Consider the following 13,982-nt stretch of genomic DNA (forward strand, 5'->3'; position numbering starts at 1 on the left):
GAGGCGATTATGCCAACAACTTTAATTTAGACCAATTACAGCACAGAGTTCAAACTTCTAAAGTTAAAATCAGTTTACTGGAAAGTTGGAAACACTGAACTTGTAAAAATAAATAAGGCTTACTATCCAACGCCTTTGTAAGTGAAAAACGATCCTACTAATCTGAGACAATCTTTTAATCCGCTTAAACATAATGGTTCACCTATTTACTAAAACACCATATCTTAATGTCTTAGTGGCAGTGATCAGTGCTCGCCACGGGCATAGTCTAATAAAACATGGTCTTCCATTCCCAGAGTGACACGGGCCTACGTCACAACAACATGGCCGCTATATATAGCGCTATCGCATATTATCATATAGCGCTGTCGCATGATGACGTAGGCCCGTGTCAGTTAGGTGACCTAGAAAAGACGGGAATGGAGTACCAGGCGGAGTATATTATTATACCATGGCCACGGGCACATTACACCTGCCAGGCCTGTGGTCGTGTTTGCCGCTCCCGTATTGGCTTACACAGCCACGAAAAACGTTGTCTCCCTACCTGACACTGCTTGTATAGTCTGTAATAGACTCGAAGGCCAATGATATCTAAATAGAATGATGATGATGATGAATCTTTATTGTAGAATTGTTGTATGAGGCGTTTTGTTCAAATTGAAATGTCAATATAGGTAAACAAGTTGAATTTTAAACTCTAAGTATCTTTGTCATCATCCTCCTTTTTGCCATGGATCATGCGAGCCTGGGGTCCACTTTGGCAACTTATCCCATGATTTGGCGTTGGTTAGTTTTCACGAAAACGACCGCCATTACCATCTGACCTTCCGACCCAGAAAGGAAACTATGCCTTTTCGGGATTAGTCCCTTGGCGATGTTTTCCTTCACCCGAAAAGCGACGGATTAAAAGTCTCACACTCTAACCGTTAGGCTACCAACGCTTTTAACTCTACATTAAACTTTTAACTTTATTAAAACAAAAAACTACTATGAATAGATAAGTTCCTATTCATTCTAGGGAATGCGAATTTCCGTTGAAGATTTTTTTTTAACTCAAGATAGCTCGATTGTTCTTTTAATCTACTATATCGATGGATTATCTCTAGCGCTGCAATCTTTTTTCCTTCCTTTCTTTTCCAACATTTTTTTTCATCTAAAGCAAGTGCAACGGAAATATTCTATAAGTAAAGTGTTGAAAGTGGTATGGTTCCGTTAGCACTTGATGTGGGTGAGTCCATAAATCATAACCAAGGTTGTTCGCGCTTTCGAGCTACCATTGTAGTTAATATATAAGTATATGGCTTAAATGGCATCAAAATATGTATGTAAAAATATTTTCCATAATTTCAATATCCACAGAGGAAAAAAGTGCATTGTTTAAAGAAAAGTAGGTATACAGTCAGAGACAAAAGTTTGTATCAAATTTGTAATTTTTGACGATCACTTTTTTCGTTCCTTTCTTTTACATTTTTTTTCATCTAAAATCTAAAGCAAGTGCAGCGTAAAAATAAGTATGTAAGTATTCAAAATGGTTCGTTTGCTCCTGACGTGGGTGAGCGTTCCATAAATCTTACTTGTAGCCAAGGTTGTTCGCGTTCTCGAGCTACTATTGTTGTCCGTTGGCTATCTCGATCTGTGTGCTCGATTACGTGTTGCCAAACATCTGATAAAACCTTACATTTTATTGTTATCCTAACGAGCGTGGCCGAAATGTAATGTCAAGTTTGATACAATGATTTCTTATAGAAATATTGCGTCAGAAGTTACTTTGAAATCGCGAATTTTGGTTTTTTATTAGCTAATAGCGTACCTTTGAGGAAACAAGTATGTAGTTATAATATCTATATTTGTAGTTAGGTATCAAACTTATTTATATAATTTGCCGTACACGGACGTTTATAAACCAATTAAGTCAATTAGTATACATAGGTATAGCTATTATAAAGTGTTTAGATTTGATACCTCCAACACTAATGCATTACGAATATAGTCGTATAAATTAGTTTTTAATGTGCTAAATTATTTGTAACTAAACTGCCATTTACCATTCCTCTGAGCTTTCACGTCGGCTAAAAGGTTGATAGATGTCGGTTCCAATAGCAAAGTAAACAAATCTCCGCTAGAATATTAGGGTTCAGACCCTTCAGACCTTACCCTACACTACTGCGTCATAAACGCTGACGTCAAAACTCACACTTCCATATTCACTACTCCGAAGACGAGATAGCGCTTTATGTACTCATAAACCATCCAAGCAATGGTTGCGGTGCTTTATATTTTAGTACGTGGAAATTTGAATGACGCGACCCTTGTACTTTCAGCTCAGATTTCCAGCGCGCATGCGTCAGCTGTAACAACCCTCACGATCCAATATGGCGACGGTCGCCATAAGCTAAGCACGCGCTTTTTATTTACAAAAAAAAACTGTGCTTCATATTATAAAAATCTCATTTACGTCAATTAAAACTAGAAAAATATTAATTAAGAATAGTTGTTCTGTAGATGTAGAAGGAGATTTAGTGAATTTTATGTGATTGTTTAGGAGTTCCAAGGGTGGCGCAGTGCGATCAGATGTGTTTGATTGTGTTACCGACGGGCCGTGTGTTATAGGTCAACGTTTTGGGGCTAACGTTTTAGCCTTTTAGGCCAAGTTACGTAAATAAACGTGCACGTTAATTTAAATTTAGTGAATGTAAAATTAAACGGTGTTTTAATCAAATAGTTAAGTAATCAAGATAAACGCTCGATTAAGAGCGTTTAAAAATACATTTGGTGTTTGTTGACATTGAGGTAGGTCGTTATTAACAAGTAGATGAAAAAAAAATAGATGCCAATTAGACAAACAAAGGAATTAGGTGTGATAAGTTCCTGCGCAAGTGTTTTATTTGTGATATTTTAAAATAAACGGTGGACAAAGACCTTGTGCCTCAAAACATTAAAAGAAGTGCATAATAGAGATCTCTTAAGTAGATACTTAAGTTAAAAATCGTGTTAGTACAACGGCGTAACTAGGTACTTAATTTGAGAATCTGTGGAAATCAATTGAGACATCTGGATATTTGAAATCCCAGCCACGCGTGATAAAATTAAAAAAGTTTCTGATCGCTTTCGGCTTTTGAGATTGGTGGCTTTAGTCAAATCTAAATTTAAAAAGTTAGGCTTTTGCGTGTGTGGGTGAACTGTGAAGTCGGTCAGTCAAACTGCGGCGGTCGCGGGTGTCGCCGGCGGCGCTGCTGCTCGCGCGGCCCGTGTCGGGGCTGCTGGAGCCCGCGCGGAGCCCCGACGAGCCGCCGCTGGACGTGGCGCAGGACAAGGCGTACTGGGGCAGCACCGCGGCCATGACCAGTGAGTACCAGCATATTGACACTTACGCTGTCGGTGTGGATTCGGCAGAAGAGCTGCTGCATGTTCTAGCTTTGATGAACCACGCAGCGAAAGTCTTAATAATACTGAGTTACCAATGCTGTCCTGGAGACCGTAGGAGTATTATGGATGGCTTTATCCACGTGATAAAATAAGTGTCACTTTTTAACAAAACGCGATTGATAAGAGACAGACACCGTCTTATCACCCTGTCACGTAGAAAACTACGACTACCATAACCGTCTGGCCGAAATGCCAATCGAAACTTAATACTTGTTTACTTTTCGTTTGGCGTTTGTCAATGGACGATTTGATACCTTAATCGCTATAGTTTGTCAAAGGACTGTCTCATTTCAAACATAGATAGAGAGAATCATACTATCTTTGTCTTACACTTAGTACTAGCACCCAAAAGGAAAGGATGAGTGTATCATGTTCTTAGTTAAGGCGTTTTGGAACACACTACGATCACGTGACTATAACGTGACCGACGCGTCCAAGCAAACTGTAACGAACAAACTGACTTGTGGAATACACGGAGTTCTCAATTATGTTATTGTTTCATTGAATACCTACTAATTGCTTAACACGATACATGGCGCAGTCGCAGTCTACTCCGTCAATCATGTCGATGTTTAACATACCTGAAAAGTTAAACGTATCAGGAAATCTGTCGGAGAATTGGAAAACGTTTGAACAGAACCTGAAAATATATTTGGTGGCGTCTGGCTTAGACAAAAGCGATGACACAAGGAAAGTGGCTATCCTTTTAAATGTAATTGGTGAGGATGGCATTAAAATCTACAATAACTTTGCGTTGACGACGACGGAAGACGTAAAGTTTGAAGATGTCATGAAGAAGTTCAAGGACTATTGTGAGCCTAAAAAGAATGTTCTTCATTCAAGGTTCCTTTTTTACACCAGAAAGCAGGAGGAGAGCGAACCATTTGACAGCTTCCTAACTGATGTAAAGAGGCTAGTTAAGAGTTGTAAATTTGGAGCGGACGAAGATGATGCTGTTCGCGACCGACTCGTATTGGGTACCAATGACCTGCATACCCAGAAGAAGATAGTCATAGAAGGCGATGCAGAATTGGACATGGTAATCACAAAGTTGCGACTTGCCGAATTAGGACGTCAACATGCTGCAGAGGTCCAAGGCAAAGTCAAGGTTGATAAGGTGATTGAAAAAAAATCGAACAGCAAACCGGTACATAATAATAATATGGTACTGAAATGCAAATGGTGCGGAGAACAACATGAGCGTAAACTCGAAGTGTGTCCGGCTCGTGGCAAATTGTGTACAAAGTGCAATCGGTACAACCATTATGCTACAGTGTGCCGCAGCAAATATGTAAAAGCTATTGCAGACAATCAGGAAGATAGTGATGGTGAATTTTATTGTGGCAGTGTTCAGAAGGTACGTTCTAAAGAATGGACACAAGCATTATTAATAGAAGACACCAAGAGTATCAAGTTTAAGCTAGATTGTGGTTCAGATGTTAACTTGATTCCGTTCAGTGATTATCAAGCGATTAAACAAAGAAAAAACCTGAAGTTGGAATCTTCTAAATGTAATCTCTATGCTTACAACAATACAGGGATAAAAGTATATGGCTCTATATTGTTGGAAGTCAAATTAATGAGTAAATGCTATTTTATAGAATTTATTGTTACAGATTCAGAGTTTCAACCAACCCTGGGCAGAGATGCTTGTTCAATGCTAGGTTTGGTTGAAAGAAAATACATTAATAAAATTGACTCACTGGAAAATGACATTGTTACAGATGATCCAAGGAAAATTGAATTAATTGCAAAGTACCAAGATGTATTTACTGGGACAGGGAGATTTCCAGCTGAATGTCAAATACTACTAAAAGAAGGGTCTGTACCAATCTCAAAACCACCTCATCGTGTTCCTCTAAAATTAAAAGAAAAACTTAAGTCTGAACTTGAACGATTGTGTAAAAAAGGTGTCATATCAAAGATGGATGAAGCCACAGAATGGATCAATAGAATTGTGATAGTTGAGAAAGACCAAAATGCAATCCGTGTGTGCTTAGACCCTAGGGATCTAAATAAGTGTATTCTTAAGAAATATTATGAAATACCAACTATAAATGACCTTAAATCTAAAATATCTGACGCTAAATATTTCTCGGTCCTAGACTTGAAAGAGTCTTTTTGGCAAATTGGTCTTTCTGAATCTAGTAAAAAGCTTTGTACATTCTCAACAGTCTTTGGCACATACAATTTTAATGTTTTACCATTCGGATTAGACATTTCAGCTGAAATATTTCAAGAAAACTGTGAAAATTGTTTCAAAAACATAGAAAATACATTTATATACATTGATGATTTTTTAATATATGGCAAAACAAAAGAGGAACATGATGTGGCTTTAGAAAAAGTCTTATTAAGGGCACGAGAATTAAATATTAAATTTAATCTTAAAAAATTTCAATATCTCCCTGAAATAGTAAAGTATTTTGGTCATGAGATAATTAATGGTTGTCTGATGCCTGATAAAAATAAGGTTAAAGCTATAATGGATTATGACTCGCCCTCCGATAAACAAAGTTTACAAAGGTTTCTGGGCATGGTAAATTATATGAGAGATTACATCCCAAGATTGTCCGAATTAACAAGCCCGCTAAGAGAACTTTTAAAAAAAGATGTTGTGTTTCAGTGGAGAGCGACTCATGAAAAGTGTATTGAACAAATCAAAAACATTCTTATTAGTCCACCTGTTTTAAGAAATTTTGATCCCAAGCAACCTTTAACTATCCAGACTGATAGTTCAAAAAATGCAATTGGCTGCGTTTTGATGCAGTTTAAACAACCAGTTGCATTTGCATCTAAAAGCCTAAGTAAAACTGAATGTGAATATGGTCAAATAGACAAGGAATTTTTAGCCATTTTATTTGCTTGTAAAAAATTTCATTATTATATATATGGTAGGCATACTGTAGTCCAAACTGATCATCAACCATTAGTTGCATTAATGAAAAAAGAAATTTATTCCATTGCATCACAAAGACTACGAAAAATTAGATTAAAACTAAATATATATGATATTGATGTCCAGTATGTTAAGGGTTCACAGATGTTGATTGCGGATGCTATAAGTAGAGCATCTTCTAAAGCTGATGCTAGTACACTTGAACAATCTTTGGACCATGTTGTTCATACTGTGAATGTATGTGATAGCTTTCTCATAGAGATTACAGAAGCCACATGTAAAGATGCAGCACTATCCCAAATGATAGAATACTGTAATAATGGTTGGCCTACAAATATTGATAAAGTTACAGATCTTGTCAAACCTTATTGGAAATTAAAAAATAACATTGTAGTTGAAAATAATATTGTATATTTAGATAATAGGATTATAGTTCCTTCATCTCTTAAAAAAACTGTTATGGAAAGAGTACACTCTGCACATTTTGGTATCACTAAAACGCTGGGTAGAGTAAAGTCACTTTTCTTTTGGCTAAACATGAAAAGTGATGTCATTGATACTATAAGTAAATGTCATTTATGTGAAAAATATAGTACTAGAAAAGTAAAGGAATCCTTATTATTAGATGAAACTACACCATCACTCCCATATCATAAAGTGGGTTGTGATTTTCTAAATTATGGTAATGAAAACTATCTAGTAGTGGCTGACTACTATACTAAGTGGTTTGATCTAATAAAAGTTAATTCTATGACTGCTGCAACAGTTATAAAAATATTAAAAACCTTATTTGCTACTCATGGTATACCAAGCATTCTCAGAGCTGACAACATGCCATTCAACTCAATTGAATTTAAAAACTTTGCAAAAATGTATAAATTCTCTGTTGTTACATCTAGCCCGCTGTATCCTAAATCGAATGGCTTTGTTGAAAAATATGTTGGTATAGCAAAGCATATGTTAAAAAAATGCAAGGATGAAAATTTAGACATACATCTTGTTATCTTAGAATATAGGAATAGCCCAGTGATAGGTTCACCATACTCTCCATCTCAATTGTTGTTTAGTCGTTTTACTAAGTCTACACTGCCAATACACAACAACTTGCTTGCACCAAAAGTAGTCACTGATTTTGATAAGTATCAAGAAAAAAGAAACATGATGAATAAAACGAATTATGATAAAACTGCCAGACGTTATAATTATACTCTAGAAAAAGGGCAAGATGTTGTATATCGCAGAGAAAATGTATGGTTGCCAGCCAAAATAGTGGACTCTCACAGTTCGCCCAGGTCTTACTTGATCCAAGATGATCAGGGTTCTATGTTAAGAAGGAACTCTTCGCAACTGAAGCCATCAGCAACTTCCAAGATACCATTAGATGTTTCTGTTAGCTCGCCGAGGCGATGCGTTATACCTGAGGATGGGGACTCGGAGTTGCCTATGGGTTCTGAACAAATGATGGAACCTGGATCTTCGGCTAATTGTGAAGGCAGACCTAAACGTGTTATTAACCCTCCAGCTTATCTTAAAGACTATGAGACAGACTTATCACATAAGGGGGAAGATGTATCATGTTCTTAGTTAAGGCGTTTTGGAACACACTACGATCACGTGACTATAACGTGACCGACGCGTCCAAGCAAACTGTAACGAACAAACTGACTTGTGGAATACACGGAGTTCTCAATTATGTTATTGTTTCATTGAATACCTACTAATTGCTTAACACGATACAATGAGTATAGCTTTTTTGTTCTTATTTACTGACAGATTTGGTTTGACCAACTATACTTATAGTATCCGCGTGACGAGTATTATTTGTCATTTTAACCGTCTATTATTAATCTATTTAATTATAAATTAATAGCTTGTTAGAGTCGGAGGACGGATAATTTGACAGTTTAATGGGGGTTCCAACATCTGTGCTAATCCGTTCAGAATTATGTTTATTACTTGTGCGTGCAATTAGCTGCGGCTGTGTTAATTAACAATGAGTCATAACAACTGTCCCTAGCCAACCGCAAACTAAGCTTGCAACATCATTTACTTATTTACCTGTACAGTTCCGGCCCGAATTTAACTTTAAGGTACGTCAAATATTACGTCTAGATACGAAATGGATTATATGGATATCGTGTCTAGGCGTAATATTTGACGTATCTTAAAGTTCGAATCGGGCCGTGCACCAATGCGTAATCGTATGAAAAACTAAGAGAATTAAGAGAACTTGAACGCAATCAGTGCCAGGTTTTCGTAGCGCTATACACGCGTAGCCGATTCTAACCTACTAACCGATTCGTTTTCCCGCTTTGTAGAGGAAAGCGACTACGAACAGAGCGTCCGCCGAGCGCGCGGGTTCCCGTCAATGACTGTGTTAATTTCTTCGTTTAGCAATTATCTAAAGAAAACTTAATTACGCTAGGAAACAATAAAAATAATGAGGGATCAACGCCGACATTGTTTATACATACTAAGTACGGCAACGGCACAGCAAATCTGATTTAATGAATGTCGAGCGTAGTTACTGTGGGGCTCGCAGATTCCGAAGTCAGGAACTCGTACACGACGGCTGGAACGCGCTGGCTGGCTGCTGCAGATTACCTCCAGATTACCGCACCATTACCGGGGCTGTGTAGGGTGTTTAATGAAAACACATTTGTTGATTTATAAGAAAACTTTGGAGAGTGTTGGGAGGCTGGTGCCTCTGTGGCTATTGATGAGTGAGTGACAAGCATCCAGGGTGGGCGCGTATATATAGGCGCGCTCGGCGCGATCCCCACCGTGGGTACTCTAGGCCACGCCTACTCAAGGCGTGGGTGTTACGTGCAGAGTGAGAAATTGTTTTATTCAACCAATAAGCTTAGTCTATTACATATTGTTCGTAATTAAGGGAAAAGGGTATGCAATTTATTGGGGAACAATTTACACTTAAAATTATACACATAACATAATAAAATTAATAAAAAATGGACACAAGTTACATAATAAAATAAACACACAAAAGTAGATTAACATAATATAAGAACGATTAAAACTAAACATGTATGATTAAAAACTAGCTATACACGACAATCTCCCCCACGTGTGTCAACACCGTCTGATTGCGAGGAGTATATAGGTATAAGCCGGGAAACTGGGCGGCGGACGTCACCTGCGCGGGTGCGAACAATGGCTACTCTTACGTGGCCATCAGGGCCGGGAAAGAGTTGTGCGATTACGCCTCTAGGCCATGTTCCTCGTGGCATGGAGCTGTCCGCTACGATGACTACGTCGCCTACATGTAGTTTCTTCACGTTCTGATGAGCACCGGGCCGAGGGAGGAGGCTGGGTCGGTATTCTCGCTGCCAGCGCCTCCAAAAATGGTCGGCTAAGGTCTGCGCTGTCTTCCATGACGAGAGTGACATAGTCGCGTCTGTGAAGACGCCCAGTGGTGACATTGAGCTCGATCGCCCGATGAGAAAATGGTTCGGCGTCAGAGCTTCGCTGTCTAGGTCTGGATTCACTGGTGTCAACGGTCGAGAGTTGACTATGTGCTCGGCTTCCAGCAGTAATGTATGCAGAACTTCTTCGTGAGGTGCTCTCTCTTTGAGTGTTACCTTTAGTGACCTTTTCACGCTGCCTACGAGCCGTTCCCATGCACCGCCGGCGGAAGGGTTGCCGGGCGGTATCTTTTTCCAGGTTATGGCTCGCTCGATCAAAAATGGCTTTAAAGTGTCGGGCAGCGTCTTCTTGGCTTCTGCCAGTTCTCGCTCTGCGCCGTAAAAGTTGGTGGCGTTGTCAGAGTAAAGAACTGTAGGCGTGCCGCGTCGCGCTATCATTCTGCGCAAGGAAAGTATCATAGAGGATGCCGAAAGTGAGGCGGCAAGCTCTAAGTGCACAGCGCGTGTCGTGAGGCATGTGTATAGTACACCCCATCTCTTTTCGCGGCGGCGGCCTATTGTGATTTGCATAGGGCCAAACAGGTCTACGGCTGCAGCGGTAAATGGCGGTTGATTCGCCTGGAGCCTCTCTGGCGGGAGGTCGCCTACAGGAACCTTGAGTGTGGTTCCTTTATAGGTCCGACACCATTGGCACTTGTTCGCTATATAGCGAATATTACCGCGCAGCCCGATAATAAAATATCTCTGCTTCAACTCGTTGATGACGGTTGCGTGGTTGCCGTGGTCGAAGAGCGCATGAAAATGATGTATTAGCAGCTTGACGAAGTCTTCTTTTGCGTGTAGGACGGGTATGTGCACGTCTTTGTCAATTCTAGCGTTTAGCACTATGACTCCGTTCTTATCAAGTTGTATTGCTATCTTATGCAGCGGAGACTTCTTCGGTAGAGGCCGCCCAGTTTCCAATAGCTTAATCTCCTCTGGAAAGGCAGCATGTTGACTCCGGCGAATTAGCAATATCTCTGCTAAATTTAAATGCCCCTTATTCACTTCTGTATCTGTTTTCTTAGATAGCAGTGAGGCTTTGAATACCTCGGCGGCAACCAGAACCCTAGCGGTGGCGCGAACTAGTCGTACGAACTTTGAGAACCTACTTACCTCCGGCAGGTACTCAAACTTATTTTTCGCGACACCTACTGAGCATACGAGTTTGTTGACGCGCTCTTCGCCCGTATCGGCGACGGGCGTTGGCGCTTTTTCGGTCGGCCAATGCTCTTCCGGTTTACGTATAAAATCGGGCCCTATGAACCACCGATGGTTCACTCCGAATTGCGCAGGTATACCGCGAGTCGCGTCGTCAGCCACGTTAGCTGCACTAGGCACCCAGCGCCAGTTGGCGGGGGTGGTAGTGTTCTCGATTTCTGCTAACCTATGTGCTACGAATGTTTTATACCTACGTGGGTCCGAACGTATCCACGTGAGCGCCGTTTTGGAGTCAGACCAAAAATACTTGTCCTTTATTACGTAATCTGACTCCTTGACTATGGTTTCCGCTAATCTAGTAGCTAGTACGCAGCTCTGCAATTCCATCCTCGGAATGCTAACTACCCGGAGAGGCGAAACGCGGGCCTTAGCGGCTACTAACGCGGAAGTTCTAGTCCCCTCGGGGTTGACGCTAACTAAATACACGGCCGCGGCATATATTTTTTCGCTCGCGTCGCAAAAAACATGCATATATGCCTCCCTATTAAATGCGGTCACGTGTCGCGGAATCTCTAAGTCTCGTAATTGTTGTACGTTATCGATGAACGATCGCCAGGCGGGTGCGAGTGAGACGGGTATAGGCGAGTCCCAACCGATTCCTGTCCTCCATATTTCCTGCATTAACGCCTTGCCTAAGACGGATATGGGGCTTACGTAACCGATCGGATCGAATATTGACATCGCGCTACTCGTTACCTGTCGCTTCGTTGGCAATTTCTGACCGTTAAGTACGTCTTCGGGCGTATTACGAAAGTTCACGTTGAAACCTAAGGTGTCACGCTTGTGATTCCATTTCAAACCTAAGGTACGTTCGCTCTCGCTCGCGCCTAACAAAGACGTTTCCTCTTTGCTATTAACTACGTCAGAAATTACCGCAGGGTGGTTTGAAGCGAACCCGCGGAGTTCGAAGGACGCGCGCATGTTTAGCTCGTAAATATCGTTTACTACGCGTCTGGCGTGCTCCTCTGACGTGTCGAGGGCGATCAACATGTCGTCCATGTACGTATTTTTAATTGTTTTTTCAGCTGCGATCGGAAACTCAGTACTATGCGTTTTTGCGTTTTCGTTTTTGACATATAACGCGGTTGTCGGCGACGCTGCCGATCCAAATATAAGCCGCTTCATTCTGTACTCTTGTGGAGGAGATGTACGGTCTTCCCCCCTCCAAACGAAACGTAACGCGTCCCGATCTCGCTCTACTATTTCGATCTGTAAAAACATCTCTTTGACGTCGGCTATCACCGCGATTTTACCTTCGCGGAATCGCACTAATACGCCAAAAAGGGACTCTAACAGGTCGGGGCCGGCTAACAGCGCGCTGTTTAGCGAACGTCCGTATGCTGTAGCAGCCGCGTCCCAAACTAACCGCATTTTACCGCGCTGTGGGTGAAATGTGGGGAAATGAGCTAGGTACCACGTCCGGGGTGAGTCGGGGGGCGGGGGCGAGTTCATTTTCTCCGCGTAACCTTTATCGAGCAAGTTGTTCATGTGTTTCGTATATTCGGCTTTCAACTTTACGTCGCGGTCTAGTTTACGTTCTAGACTGAATAGCCGCTTTAACGCTTGCGCTCGGTTATCGGGGAGTTTTTCGTCGTCAGTTCGCCATAATAAGCCCGCTCGATACCGATTCTCCCCCGGTATCTTATCACACGTGGCTTTTAATAAGTCTAGCGCGCGTTGGTCGGGATCGGCCCGAGGCAACTTTTGCGAAACGCCTAACGATTCTATGTCGAAATGCTGTTTCATAAGCTCTAGAGCTTCGTCGTCCGCGGTTTTGGGCCGTGCGTGCCCTACAAAATTTACCGCGGCGCGACGCGTTCGGTCTGGGCCGTGTAGGACCCATCCTAATCTAGTTAGACTCGCGACGGGAAGGTTAGGCGGGCCGTCTATGACTTGCCGAGAAATGATGAGGTGCCAGTTATCTTGGCCTATCACGATAGTAGGTACTGACGTCGGGTAACTTAACTCGTCCGCGATTTTCGACAAATGTTCGCACTTGTCGACTAAGTCACGTGGTACGCCTTGCGAACCTATACCTATATCGCCTATCGTGAGCACCTCCATTAACTCCAAATGTCGGCTACAAAAACCCCTAATCGCGACCTGTAGTGAATACGAATCAGGGTCTGTGACTCTGCCGCCTATTCCTTCAATTTCTAGCGTCTCTCCGCGTACACGAGGCGCGATTTTGTCAGCTGTCTCGTGCAGCATTAAAGTCATTGCCGCGCCTTCATCGAGTAGCGCGAGGGTTTGTACGGTACCTAAAGGTCCCGACACCTCCACAGGCATGACTTTAAGATACGTTTGCGGGAGTCTAATATTGTTTACAGATACGGCCGGCGTACTGTTACCGTTCGCGGGCGCGGCCGCGTTCAGTCCGTGTAACAGCTTACTGTGTCCGGCTTCGCACTGATTTACACCGCACGCGACGTATTTACACTTAAACGGCCTACGGTGATTCACGTCCAAACATCTGTAGCACAATCTAGCACCCTTCACCAGATCCCATCGCTCAGATATCGTCGCGGCTAAAAACTTTGAGCACGCACTGACTTTGTGCTCGTTCCCGCTCTTACAAATGGCGCACGTGCTGCGCGAGACAGGGACGGACGATACCTGCTGTTTGGGTCTAGCTCCGGTTGACGCGGTTTTTTTTTTATTGTTATTTTCGCGCGGTTTTACTTGTGCGACAGTATGTTTACTACGCGATCTACTCTCCGTTTCGCGTGGGTAATCTTCGTGGAAATCTGACTCCGAGCCCGTGCTACAGTCGCGGGAGAACGCGGGGACGCGAGATCTAGAGGGAGCGTTGCTCGACCGCCTAGGTTCGTGTTCAAAAGATACCGTGTTCACTACAGCTCGCGATCTAGTAGCCGGTCTGCGGTTTACGCGTTTGGCTGCAGTACTAATATCGTTGAGAAACTCAGATAAAGCGGCTAAGCCGGGAGTTTCCGAATTAGTCTGCCTATATTTGGCCCATTCGTAACGCACTATCAAATTTAATTTGTCCACTA

General features: G+C 42.0%; 1 protein-coding gene and 1 long non-coding RNA gene across 5 annotated transcripts in view; both read left to right on the forward strand.

Moving 5' to 3' along the window:
* The window catches only part of LOC134790434 (protein spire), a 271,608-nt gene that overhangs the window by 210,386 nt on the left and 47,240 nt on the right, over window positions 1-13,982 (forward strand). The gene's annotated exons all lie outside the window — the stretch shown is intronic.
* LOC134790420 (uncharacterized) lies at window positions 4,158-8,018 on the forward strand. Its single transcript, XR_010144186.1, has 2 exons — window positions 4,158-4,783; window positions 5,151-8,018. It is a non-coding gene; the product is annotated as an uncharacterized LOC134790420 (long non-coding RNA).

Source organism: Cydia splendana, chromosome 5 (genome assembly GCF_910591565.1).
Source record: "Cydia splendana chromosome 5, ilCydSple1.2, whole genome shotgun sequence".
Taxonomy (NCBI): domain Eukaryota; kingdom Metazoa; phylum Arthropoda; class Insecta; order Lepidoptera; family Tortricidae; genus Cydia; species Cydia splendana.